Consider the following 13,763-nt stretch of genomic DNA (forward strand, 5'->3'; position numbering starts at 1 on the left):
TGGGTTACCTCACTCAGGATGATTTTTTCTAGTTCCATCCATTTGCCTGCAAATTTCATGCTTTCATTGTTTTTCTCTGCTGAGTAGTACTCCATTGTGTATATGTACCACATTTTTTTCATCCATTCTTCCGTTGATGGGCATCTAGGTTGTTTCCAGGTTCTGGCTATTACAAATAGTGCTGCTATGAACATAGCTGAGCATGTATCTTTATGGTATGAATCAGCATTCCTTGGGTATATGCCCAAGAGTGGGATGGCTGGGTCTTGAGGTAGTTCGATTCCTAATTTTCTGAGAAACCGCCATACTGATTTCCACAGTGGTTGTACAAGTTTACATTCCCACCAACAGTGGAGGAGTGTTCCCTTTGCTCCACATCCTCTCCAACATTGGTTGTCATTGGTGTTTTTGATCATAGCCATTCTAACAGGTGTAAGGTGATATCTCAGAGTCGTTTTGATTTGCATTTCTCTGATGATTAAGGATGTTGAGCATTTCTTTAAATGTCTTTCAGCCATTTGTAGTTCTTGTTTTGTGAATTCTCTGTTTAGCTCTTTAGCCCATTTTTTAATTGGACTGTTCAGTGCTTTGATGTCTAGTTTCTTGAGTTCTTTATATACTGTGGAGATTAGTCCTCTGTCAGATGTGGGGTTGGTGAAGATTTTTTCCCAATCTGTTGGCTGTCTTTTTGTCTTATTGACTGTGTCTTTTTCCCTGCAAAAGCTTCTCAGTTTCGAGAGGTCCCATTTATTAATGGTTGTGCTCAGGGTCTGTGCTGTCGGTGTTTTATTTAGGAAATGGTCTCCAGTGCAATGCGTTCAAGAGTGCTTCCTATTTTCTTTTCTATTAAGTTTAGTGTAACTGGATTTATGTTTAGGTCTTTGATCCACTTGGACTTGAGTTTTGTGCATGGTGACAGATATGGATCTATTTGTAATTTTTTACATATTGACATCCAGTTATGCCAGCACCATTTGTTGAAGATACTTTCTTTGTTCCATTGTATAGTTTTGGCTCCTTTGTCAAAAACCAGATGTTCATATGTGCATGGATTAATGTCAGGGTCTTCAATTCGATTCCATTGGTCCGTATGTCGGTTTTTATACCAGTACCAAGCTGTTTTTATTACTATAGCTCTATAGTAGAGTTTGAGGTCCGGGATGGTGATGCCTCCAAGGGTTGCTTTATCGTATAGGATTCTTTTAGCTATCCTGGGTCTTTTGTTTTTCCATATAAAGTTGAGTATTTTTCTTTCCAAGTCTGTGAAGAATTGTGTTGGGATTTTGATGGGGATTGCATTGAATCTGTAGATTGCTTTTGGTAAGATTGCCATTTTTACTATGTTAATCCTACCTATCCATGAGCATGGGAGATCCTTTCATTTTCTGATATCTTCTTCAATTTCTTTCTTTAGAGATTTAAAGTTCTTATCAAAAAAGTCTTTCACTTGTTTAGTTAGTGTTATCCCAAGGTATTTTATATTATTTGTGGCTATTGTAAAGGGTGATGTTTCTCTGACTTCTTTCTCAGCCCTTTTGTCATTTGTGTATAGGAGGGCTACTGATTTTTTTGAGTTGATCTTGTATCCTGCCACTTTACTGAAGGAGTTTATCAGCTGTAGAAGTTCCCTGGTAGAGTTTTTGGGGAAACTTATGTATACTATCATATCATCTGCAAATAGTGAAAGTTTGACTTCTTCCTTGCCAATTTGTATCCCTTTGATCTCCTTTTGTTGTCTTATTGCTCTAGCTAGAACTTCTAGTACTATATTGAATAAATATGGGGAGAGTGGACAGCCTTGTCTTGTTCCTGAATTTAGTGGTATCGCTTTGAGTTTCTCTCCATTTAATTTGATGTTTGCTGTTGGCTTGCTATAAATTGCTTTTATTATGTTTAGAAATGTTCCTTGTATTCCTAATCTTTCTAAGACCTTTATCATGAAGGGGTGTTGGATTTTGTCAAAGGCTTTTTCAGCATCTAAGGAGATGATCATGTGGTTTTTTTCTTTCAGTTTGTTTATATGGTGTATTACATTGACTGATTTCCGTATGTTGAACCATCTTTGCATCCCTGGGATGAAGCCTACTTGGTCGTGATGGATGATTGTTTTGATGTATTCTTGGATTCGGTTTGCCAATATTTTGTTGAGTATTTTTGCATCAATGTTCATGAGGGAGATTGGTCTGTAGTTCTCTTTCTTTGTTGCATCTTTGTGTGGTTTGGGTATCAGGGTAATTGTAGCCTCATAAAAAGAGTTTGGTAGTGTTCCTTCTGTTTCTATTGTGTGGAACACTTTGAAGAGGATTGGTATTAGTTCTTCTTTGAAAGTCTGGTAGAATTCTGCACTGAAACCATCTGGTCCTGGGCTTTTTTTGGTTGGGAGACTTTTGATGACTGTTTCTATTTCTTTAGGGGTTATTGGTCTATTTAAATGGTTTATCTGGTCTTGATTTAATTTTGGTATGTGGTATTTATCCAGAAAATTGTCCATTTCTTCCTGGTTTTCCATTTTTGTGGAGTACAGGTTTTTGAAGTATGATCTGATGATTCTCTGGATTTCCTCATTGTCTGTTGTTATGTCTCCCTTTTCATTTCTGATTTTGTGAATTTGGGTGCTCTCTCTTTGCCTTTTGGTTAATTTGGCTAGGGGTTTGTCTATCTTGTTGATTTTTTCAAAGAACCAACTCTTTGTTTCATTGATTTTTTGTATTGTTCTCTTGTTTTCTATTTCGTTGATTTCAGCCCTCAATTTGATTATTTCCTGGCGTCTATTTCTCCTGGGTGAGTTTGTTTCTTTTTGTTCTAGAGCTTTCAGTTGTGCTGTTAATTCATTGGTATGGGATCGCTCCATCTTCTTTATGTGTGCATTTAGAGCTATGAATTTTCCTCTTAGCACTGCTTTCATAGTGTCCCATAAGTTTGGGTATGTTGTACTTTCATTTTCATTGAATTCTAGGAACTCTTTAATTTCTGTCTTTATTTCTTCCTTGACCCATTGATGTTTCAGGTGGGCATTATTCAGTTTCCATGAGTTTGTGGGTTTTCTATAATTTTTGTTGTTATTGAGTTCTAACTTTAAGGCATGGTGGTCTGATAAGATACAGGAGGTTATTCCAATTTTTTTGTATCTGTTGAGATTTGTTTTGTGTCCAAGCATGTGGTCAATTTTTGAGAAGGTTCCATGGGGTGCTGAGAAGAAGGTATATTCTTTTGTGTTAGGATGGAATATTCTGTAGATATCTATTAGGTCCATTTGAGTCATAACATCTGTTAGGTCCTTTATTTCTTTGTTAAGTTTCAGTCTGGTAGATCTATCTTTTGGTGAGAGTGGTGTGTTAAAATCTCCCACTACTAATGTGTGGGGTTTGATGTGCGTTTTAAACTTTAGTAGTGTTTCTTTTATGAATGTGGGTGCTTTTGTATTTGGAGCATAAATGTTTAGAATCGAGACTTCATCTTGGTGGATTTTTCCCGTGATGAATATGTAATGTCCATCCTGGTCTCTTTTGATTGATTTAGTTTGAAGTCTATTTTATTAGATATTAGGATAGCTACACCAGCTTGTTTCTTAGGTCCATTTGCTTGGAAAACGTTTTCCCAGCCCTTTACTCGGAGGTAGTGTCTGTCTTTGGAGTTAAGGTGTGTTTCTTGTATGCAGCATATGGATGGGTCCTGTTTTCTTATCCATTCTGTTAGCCTGTGTCTTTTTATAGGTGAGTTGAGACCATTGATATTGATGGATATTAATGACCAGTGATTGTTAATTCCTGTTATTTTTTTGGTTGTGTTGTGTTGTCCTTCTGTGGTGTATGTTGGTGTAGGATTATCTATTGCTTGATTTTTCATGGATGTGTTTAGCTTCTTTGGGCTGGATTTTCCCTTCTAGTGCTTTCTGTAGGGCTGGGTTTGTGGACAGGTATTGATTAAATCTGGTTTTATCCTGGAATATTTTGTTTACTCCGCCTATGGTGATTGAGAGTTTTGCTGGGTATAATAGTCTGGGTTGGCATCCGTGGTCTCTTAGTGTCTGCATGAGGTTTGTCCATGATCTTCTAGCTTTCATAGTCTCTATTGAGTAGTCTGGTGTTATTCTGATGGGTTTGCCTTTATATGTTACTTGGTCCTTTTCCTTTGCAGCTCTTAATATTTTTTCTTTATTCTGTGTGTTTAGTGTTTTGATTATTATGTGGCGAGGGGACTTTTTTTTTTGGATCCAGCCTATTCGGTGTTCTGTAAGCTTCTTGTATCTTCATAGGTATTTCTTTCTTTAGGTTAGGAAAGTTTTCTTCTATGATTTTGTTGAATATATTTTCTGTGCATTTGAGTTGGTATTCTTCTCCTTCTTCTATCCCTATTATTCTTAGGCTTGGTCTTTTCATGGTGTCCCAAATTTCCTGGACGTTTTGTGTTACGACTTTTTTGTCTTTAGTGTTTTCTTTGATTGACGAATCTATTTTCTCTATCGTGTCTTCAGTGTCGGAGATTCTCTGTTCCATCTCTTGCAATCGGCTGGTTATGCTTGTTTCTGTAGTTCCTGTTCGTTTAGTCAGGATTTCTATTTCCAGCATTCCCTCAGCATGTGTTTTCTTTATTGTCTCAAATTCATTTTTCAGATCTTGGAATGTTTCTTTCATCTGTTTAATTGCTTTTTCTTGGCTTGATTTGATTTCTTCCCATTTTTTGTTCGTTTTTTCTTCCATTTCTTTAAGGGAGTTTTTTATTTCCTCTTTAATGGAGTTTTTCATTTCCTCTTTAAGGGAAGTTTTTATTTCCTCTTTAAGGAAAGTTTTTATTTCCTCTTTAAGGTAGTTTTTCATTTCCTCTTTAAGGAAAGTTTTTATTTCCTCATTGAGGGAATGTTTTATTTCTTCTTTAAGGGCCTCTATCATCTTCTTAAAGTCATTTTTAGGGTTGATTTCTTCTGTTTCTTCTGTCATGGTATGTTTAGGTCTTGCAGGTGTAGAATCACTAGGTTCTGATGTTGCCATATAGGTCTTTATGTTGTTGCCTGTATTTTTGCACTGGCGTCTACTCATCTCTTCCTCTGTGCGGTGCAGGTGGTGTCTGTGTCTGAGAGTGCCTCTCTTGTTCTAATTTTTAGTCTTGGTTTAGTAGGGGTTCTTGGTTAAATTGGTGCTATTGGGCTATTTCTTCAGGGGCAGCTGATTTCGATCGAGGCCTTATGATTCTGGTGATCTGGTTTGGTGTCTGGGTAGCACCTTCTTCTGTGTTCTCAGGTCACGTTTTGTTCATTTGTCAACTCCTCAGCTGATCTTGTTTCTTCAGACTTTAAACTGTAGGCATCTGAATCCTCTCCCAGATGGGTTTCAGCTGAGCAGGGTAGTCTCACCAACACCTCCAAGTTGTTGGGTTTTACAGGATCAGCAGCTGGGCCCTGGGTTGTCCTCAGACGGAGTGTTCAGAGTCGTTCTGGTTCTGACCCATGGAGATAGCTTCTTCCCCAGATGTTGGGGTTAGGGGCATCCCTGTTCCAAGCTGCGTCTGCTTGTCTCCGTCCCTGGGCCTGTCTACCTCTGCAGTCTGCCGCCGGGCCTGTATGTCCCTGTCAGTTGCCGCTGGGTCTGTCTGCCTCTGGGGACCGCCACCGGGCCTGAATGTCTCTGCCGGCTGCAGCCGGGCCTGAATGTCCCTGTCGGCTGCTGCTGCCGGGCCCGTTTACCTCAGCGGGCCGCCACTGGGCCCGTCTACCTCTGTGGGCCGCCGCTGGGCCTGAATGTCTCTGCCGGCTGCCGCCGGGTCTGAATTTCCCTGTCCGCTGCCGCCGCTGGGCCCGTCTACCTCCACGGGCAGCTGCCACAGGCCTACCTGCGTCTGCTTGTCTCCGCCGTCCGGCCTGTCTACCTCTGTGGGCCGCCGCTGGGCCTGAATGTCTCTGCTGGCTGCCGCTGGGCCTGAATATCCCTGTCTGCTGCCGCCGCTGGGCACGTCTACCTCAGCGGGCTGCTGCTGGGCCCGTCTACCTCCGCGGACCGCCACCGCAGGCCTACCTGCGTCTGCTTGTCTCTGCCGCCGGGCCTGTCTACCTCTGTGGATCGCCGCTGGGCCTGAATGTCTCTGCCGGCTGCCGCCGGGCCTGAATGTCCCTGTTGGCCGCTGCCGCCGGGCCGTTTACTTCAGCGGGCCGCCGCTGGGCCCGTCTACCTCTGTGGGCCGCCGCTGGGCCTGAATGTCTCTGCCGGCTGCCGCCGGGCCTGAATGTCCCTGTTGGCCGCTGCCGCCGGGCCGTTTACTTCAGCGGGCCGCCGCTGGGCCCGTCTACCTCTGTGGGCCGCCGCTGGGCCTGAATGTCTCTGCCCTCAACTTCTTCTTTTAAAAATAAATATCTTTAACTTTTTCTTAGATGTTGGTGAACTGGCCAACAACAATGAACTTTGCAATCAGACAAATGTCAGATGGATTTATTTTGACTCCCCCTTCACTGGCTGTATGATGGTGGGCAGCTTCCTTTAACTCAAAATCAGGCCCATGGGTTTTTGATATTAATATCCATTCAGGGTTATCAGGTGTCTCAGTCTCTTCAGGCATCTGTAGCAAAAACCACATGGATTAGGTGGTTCAAGCAACAATTATTTCTCTCAGTGTTTGAGGCTGGGGAGTCCAAAATCAAGGCACTGGCAGACTCGGTATCAGTTGAGGTCCTCTTCTTGGTTGATAAAAGAGAATTGTGCCCCTTTGTTCTTATGAGACGTTAAGGGCAAGGCAACTTTCTAGAGACTTAAAAAATGGCACTAATGACATTAATGGAGGTTCTACCTTTAATCACCTCCCCAAATCTCAGCTCAACATAGGATTTTAACACTGGAGATTTGGAGGGGACACAAACATTCATTTGTTCTGTACAACGTTATAAGAAAATGAGAAAATGCTTTTAAAATATTTATTTGCGTGCGTGAGAGAGAGAGAGAGAGAGAGAGAGAGAGAGAGAGAGAGAGAGAGAGAGAGAGGAATCAAGTGCCAAGTAATACTGCGTTGCCACCATGACCCAGAAACCATGCAATCAGGAGGAAATGAGATATAATTTCTAATTTAAGTGTGACTGACAGTTACACTTAGACTCATCTCACATGCCATATCACCAATCCTTTATCATTGACTTGACATAGCACTGGCCCCTGAGTTCTCTTCACTAACTCAGTGATGGCCATAACTGTGGAGCCTAGACTAGTCCTTGGACTTCAAATTACTCAACAATATTAGATACCCTAGTCAGGTAGGAAACCCTAACAGGGTCACATTAATGCCCAGGAAGATCAAATGATGAGAGAAGGGTTCACAGTAACTAATCTATACACGAAATTGTCAATTTCAAGTAAGTCAGTCATTGACCATCTATTTTCTGAATAACCTGCCAGAGAGTTATTGAAATATTAGGAATCTAAGTGCTACTAATTTTTTTCCTTCAACCAAGGAACTAAAATAATAATTAAAAGATGAGGTGACTGAAAGGACAGTTTAGATGGTGAAATGCTTGTTTCATAAGTGTGAGAACCTGATTTGATCTCCAGAACTTGCATTAAAAGTTGGACATGGAGGCACACTTGTAATTTCAGTGCTGGCAAAGAAGAGGCAGATGGGTCCCTGGAGCTTGCTGGCCAGACAGCCTGGTCTGCTTGGCAAGCTCCAGGCTAGCAAGAGGCCTTGTCAACAAACAAATGATAAGATGGGGGTCCAGTGAGAAATGACATCTGAAGTTCACCTCTCTCTGGTCTCTACATTCATGCACACATCTGTGCACATGTATCTGCACACACGCAAACACATATGCATGATTGGCTGTTAGGTGAATTAAATTAGGTGAGACATTTCTTTTAAAAAGCTAGATGTGAACATCTAAGATGGAGATTGTAACTGAAGTGTAGATTTGCTGCTCTCTGAATGCTCCCCCCACACCTTCCAAAAACTGAAAAAAGTTAACATCTCATTAGGTAGTGAATTACAATAGGAGCCATAAAATTTGACTCTATCTGACCCAACAGATGTTTATATGATCTATAGAGTATGTTGTTATTGGACACAGCATAGTAATGCTTCACAGTGTTGTATTTGCAAAGATCCATTTGGCGTTTCTGTGTTATTTATGACATTTGGACAGTGTCTATAGCTGAGAAATATGTGATTGGATATATGAAATCACACATTTTGGTGGAGGGTAGTTTTGATCTTCATTGGAAGCCCTGCCCGAGTCCTTTAGAGAGTTTGCAGACTTGATTTCACCACACAGATGTCATTGGCAGCTAAAGTAGACAATTCCAAGTCAATTGATGAGGATGTCTCAGGGTTCTGAACAATGAGCGGGCATCTGTCCCCCCTTTCAGTTTCTTTTTATTTCTTCCCCCCTCTCTCTTTCTTCTTCTTCTTCTTCTTCTTCTTCTTCTTCTTCTTCTTCTTCTTCTTCTTCTTCTTCTTCTTCTTCTTCTTCTTCTTCTTTCCCCTCCCCCTCCCCCTTTTTCTTCTTCTTCTTCTTCTTCTTCTTCTTCTTCTTCTTCTTCTTCTTCTTCTTCTTCTTCTTCTTCGTCTTCTTCTTCTTCTTCTTCTTCTTCTTCTTCTTCTTCTTCTTCTTCTTCTTCTTCTTCTTCTTCTTCTTCTTCCCCCTCCCCTCCCCCTCCCCCTCTTCTTCTTCTTCTTCTTCTTCTTCTTCTTCTTCTTCTTCTTCTTCTTCTTCTTTCCTTCCTTTTCTTTTTCTTTTTTTTTGAGACAGGGACTCTTGGATGATGATAATCCACTACCACTGGACTAGCTGGAGACAGGGACTCTTGGATGATGATAATCCACTACCCCTGGACTAGCTGGAGATAGGAGCTCTTGGATGATGATAATCCACTACCCCTGGACTAGCTGGAGACAGGGACTCTTGTGGTCCAGACTACTCTTGAACTCACTCTATCACTGAGGCAAGCCTTGACTTCCTGATCCTCCCGCCACACTCTCCTAAATTCTGGGATTAGAAGCCTGTGCCACCTCACTTGGTATTAAAGGTTGATCTTTGAGTTTCTTTGGTTTTCTTTAGATTTCTTTATATTATTTTCAAACCCTATGCTGAATATATTAACCAATGAGCCCACTCATTACTGCTATAATTCCTTGCCTGGAAATTATATACGATCAATATCTGTTTACAGTTGATTAGACCCAACGCCGACAGTGAACCATGACCAAAGAAATCAATAGGCTGGCTAGTTCTTTGTCTACTAGGGTTTGACTTTAGATGAGCTGGCATCTGTACTTTATTTCCCCTCCCCCCTCAGGAATCTGAAATGTTGGCATGAGACTTAAAACCATGGAGATTGAATCTGAGGGGAGCTTGTGTTATGAGATAGAAGAATTATGACCGGACAATCTATTAAAGTGAGGAGAAGGCAGCAATCTTTGCATGGAGGCAGTAGTTCAATAAAAGAAAGAAATCAGGTGTCTGAGGAAGTAAAGGCCATCAGTTCCTTGCTAGGCCTTCCCTCACTCCTGTTTCTGCCCATTCCCATATGGCTCCTAGGAACCTGTTCGGTGATGCTTTTCATTGAGGTGGTCTGAGTGTATCTCTCTCTGTCCCTTCCCACTGACAATACTTCCTAATGAAAATGGGGCTCTGGCTTTAAGATATTTATGCTAATATCCTATTTTGATTAACTCTGCTAGCAGTTAACTCCACGCTAGGGAAAAAAAATACAGCTTGTTATTTAGAGACGTTTAAAGTCTGGGATTGACACTGTGGGTAAATATCCATTTAGCTGTCTTACCCTCAGGGAACAATCTTACTTCTCCTTCTCGTGTGCAAGTGTTCACAGCAAGTCCTTGCAGGTGTATGTAGCCATGTATGTGAGCGTCAGCTCAGGGGGTTTGTGTGGAAGGGGCATGTTGTGATTAAAGCTGCAGAAACACTTTCTTTTCTCCGACTACTGGTGAATGGCAGTGCCAGGTGATCTCAGAAACCGGAAGACTATGTCATCGTCTTCCCCTGTCTGAGTCAGAGTGAAGCAGGAATGCCACATGACCAAAGTATCACATGAAACTCTCACCTATGTCTGAAATAAACATCTATTATGTGAGACACTCAGATCTGTTTATTTCCAGCATTGGCCTAATGAATTAATAAATCTCTTTAATCTCCAAGTCCAGAAAATGCCATCCAATTTTATCATTTCCTAGCTTGCATTTTCTCTTGAAAAATATATTCAAGGGACATATATGGAGAAAAAAAAAACCGTATAAATATGTTACACAAATAAAGTGTTGAATTGTTTATTCTAATTTATTTGCGATAAATGTTTCATTGTAAGCTGAACATGTTTTACAAATACAATATTGCTTAAAGGAAGTGATTTCAATTTCATGGAAAAACTGGTTTTGTTTTCCTTTTTCACATTTGTGTTTATGAGACTCATCATCAAACAATGTCGAAGGGCTGGCTTTTTCTCCAAATGTGTGCGAAAGCTGTGACAGAGCCCAGAGCTAAGTGATGGCCTGTGTGGATCTTTCACCCTTTTGAAGTTCTGCCTTGGGCAGCGTTTGTTGGTTTGTTTGTGACAGGTTCTCCCTAGGTAGCCCAGAGTGTCCTGGACCTCCCTATGCAGTCCAGGCAGACCTTGAACTAGCGTCAATCTTCCTGCCCCAGCTTCAAGATCACGGGTGTGTGTGTGTGTGTGTGTGTGTGTGTGTGTGTGTGTGTGTGTGTGTGTGTGTGTGTGTTTTGCGGGATGGGGGGGGATTGGGGGGCACGGTGGTCACAGGTATGAGCCACCAGAGTGCAACTTCCACAGGCAAAACTGTTTATCTAAATGATTATTATGATTATTATTATTTTTTTTTTTTGCAAAAAATATCTGCAGGTTGGTACCAAAGTGGGTCTTTTTCAAAGAAATGCCCTCTTGGATGCCCAAGCTCTCATTCTCACCATCGTTTTTCATTCTTTGGATGGGAGTCTGTTCTCTGATGACTTAAAGCTGCTTTTATGAAGGTACAAAGTAGATTATGGTTGCTAGGAGAGAGCTGGGAAATTCAGGAAGTAGCTCACGTCCCTGCCGGGTCTCTTTCCTTGAAGGGCCTGAAATTCCTTCTCTCTGTAGGTTCATTCTGTTGTTACGATTTGATTCAGTGGCACAATAGCTTCCTATTGTCAGGGAACGCTTCACAGTGTATTTTCACTGTTAAGGATATCTGGCAATACAAAACCAGTCTTCCCAAGACTTCAGACGGTAGCACGATTGCGTTCTCACCAAAGTGAGTCTGCCGCGCCACTGCGGCGGCATCTGCCTTTTGACTACTACCCACAGTTCACTCTCTGAAAGTCACCGCCTATGACTCTGAAATCAGAGACTTACCAAATTTCTAGTTGGATCATAAAAAAAAGAATGCTCGGGGTAATGTATTTGTTGAGGATTTTCATCATTAACTTCTTTATGTTCAGTAAAATGCCCAGTTGTCCAAATTTGGGGGTGATTTCATATGTAAAAAAATGTTTATAAGAGAACAGCTCCCCTGAACAGAATCAGTTGGGCTTCAGATCTTAGAAATTGCTGTTTATGGAACTGGAGAGAAGGCAAAGAAGTTAAGAGCCCCATCGCCCTTCCCGAGGATCTCGGTTCAGTTCCCAGTGCCCATTACAGAAGCTCACAATATCTTAGGATTTCAGCCCCAGAGGAACTGACTCCTTCTTCTGGCCTCCTTGGGCACTGAACTTGTGTACTCACATCTCTACACAGATACATATGCTTAAAAATAACAATATGTCATGGCAAGATATGTCCACTGGGGCAATAGGGGCCTGAATGTTATGGGACTAACCAACATTTTTCGGTTGGCTTTCAATTTGACAAGTCAGAACTCATGCCTGATACTGTTACCTGGGCCAAGGATCCCTGGATAGCTGGGTAATGGGCCCTAGAGGAAAATCTAATTTGATTGTTCTGCTAAATGGACATAGTAATAACAGCCCCCTACGTTCCTATTTTTATACCCGTAGATCAGTGTGTCTTGTCTCTCAACTCTCATCAGAGAAGCTTCTGTATACATACAGCACATGGCAATTAGTACAGAGACCTGCAACTAATCAGGGAATAAGAGACAATGGAGTTCCCGGGTCTAAATGGGCCATACATTCTTCCCTCTTCCCTGAAGGCTCAGAGATCATTGAGGAAGAGGGAAGAGAAGGACTGTAGGATCCAGAGAGAGTAGACACCCGTGGCAAAACAATATTTGCTGGGCAGGAGAGGGCAGTTATACACATGAACTCAGAGAGGCTGGGACTGCATGCATAATATCTGCACAGGACCAAGCCAACCCCAATCCCAGTGTGGATAGAGGAAGAACTCATCAAGTCCCACCCCTAACTGAAGAACTATGGGTAACTGCTGGCTGCTGGCAGCGAGAGAGTCAGTTTTCTTCAGGGATGCAGCCCCAAAGAGGCTGTATATGCTCTCGTAGGTGGTCCTGCATCCATGTACATACAGGCAGCAGACAGTGGGTTCAGGGAGGGCAAGGGGTGGGGGAAACAGGGAAGGAGTTGGGGAGAGGTAATGGGGGGAGCTGATTTGATCTAAACACCATATATGTGTGTATGAACATCTCAAAGAATAAAAAAGAGGTTATAAACAATTTAAAAAGAAGCCATCATTTCGGTATGTATCGAGTGGTGGACCCAGCTGTAGTTCAGGCTGTCTTTGAAGCCGTCTTTCTGAGGCAAAGCCTTTTACCCATAGACAGCATTCTCTGCTGATGGTACATGTGATCCTGAAGAGTTCAACAGATTTTCCTTAAGTAGTTAAATTTCTCATATCTTAGAGAAAATGGTTACAAAACAGAAATTTGCAACCAGCTTGGATAAATATAAAATAACGTTATTTACTGTTGTGTGGTTGGTGAGAAAAAAAACATCTTTTTAGCTTATGTGGGTTCTAATATATCACTATTCAGGAAACTTGATATGTCTGTATTGCTCTTAACAAAGTCTATTTCTTTTCCTTATCCAGTGAGACAAAGCAGTGTGACATGGTGTACAGAATAAGGAGTGTAAAAGAAAAGTCAATTTATATCCCTATTTCTGCTACTTGTTAGCTATGGATGTGCACTTGACCTCCGAGCCCTCCTTTATCCTTATGTTAATGGGAAGGGTTAACAACACCAACATGCATGATGTGCTAACTATATAGGTCTTGTTGAATGGCTTATGGACAAATATTTTATGAGTTGCTAACACAGGTATTTTATTTAAGCCTATGTACTAAAGAAGCTAATGTATTTCCAAAGAACACAGCGTGGAATTTACTTATGAGAGGCAAAGAAACATGCCAATTTGGTTGCAATACATTGTGTTTTGCAGAGTTCATATGCAAACGTGATGGCTGGTTTTAAAGATTCACACCACATTTCAAAAAATTATGTGTAAACTAGATAATTTATTCATACTCTATTTTAAACTGTATGAGTAATGAAAAACGACCTGTCTCATCTAGATTTGTTTCTCAGTGGCTCATTAGGGATAGACAGAGTTCCGGGATTACTCCACGTTCTTTAGTCAGTTTTAGCTCTCTGTTGTAGTGTTGGAGACTGGAGTTGGTCGCTTCAGGAAAATGGTAAATGGGTCATAGTTTCTGTGATACGCAAAGGGGAAATGTGGAGGGATGTTTCAGGGCTCTGCCCCAGCTTGAGTTCCTTAACAGAAGAGGTGGAAGCTGGGCTTATATGTTAAACCTGGGCTTGGGGGATGCTATTGAGGTAGTTGGAATGAGAAGTGCCCCCCCATCCATAGTCTG

The sequence above is a fragment of the Peromyscus maniculatus genome, chromosome 18, assembly GCF_049852395.1.
Source record: "Peromyscus maniculatus bairdii isolate BWxNUB_F1_BW_parent chromosome 18, HU_Pman_BW_mat_3.1, whole genome shotgun sequence".
Lineage (NCBI taxonomy): Eukaryota > Metazoa > Chordata > Mammalia > Rodentia > Cricetidae > Peromyscus > Peromyscus maniculatus.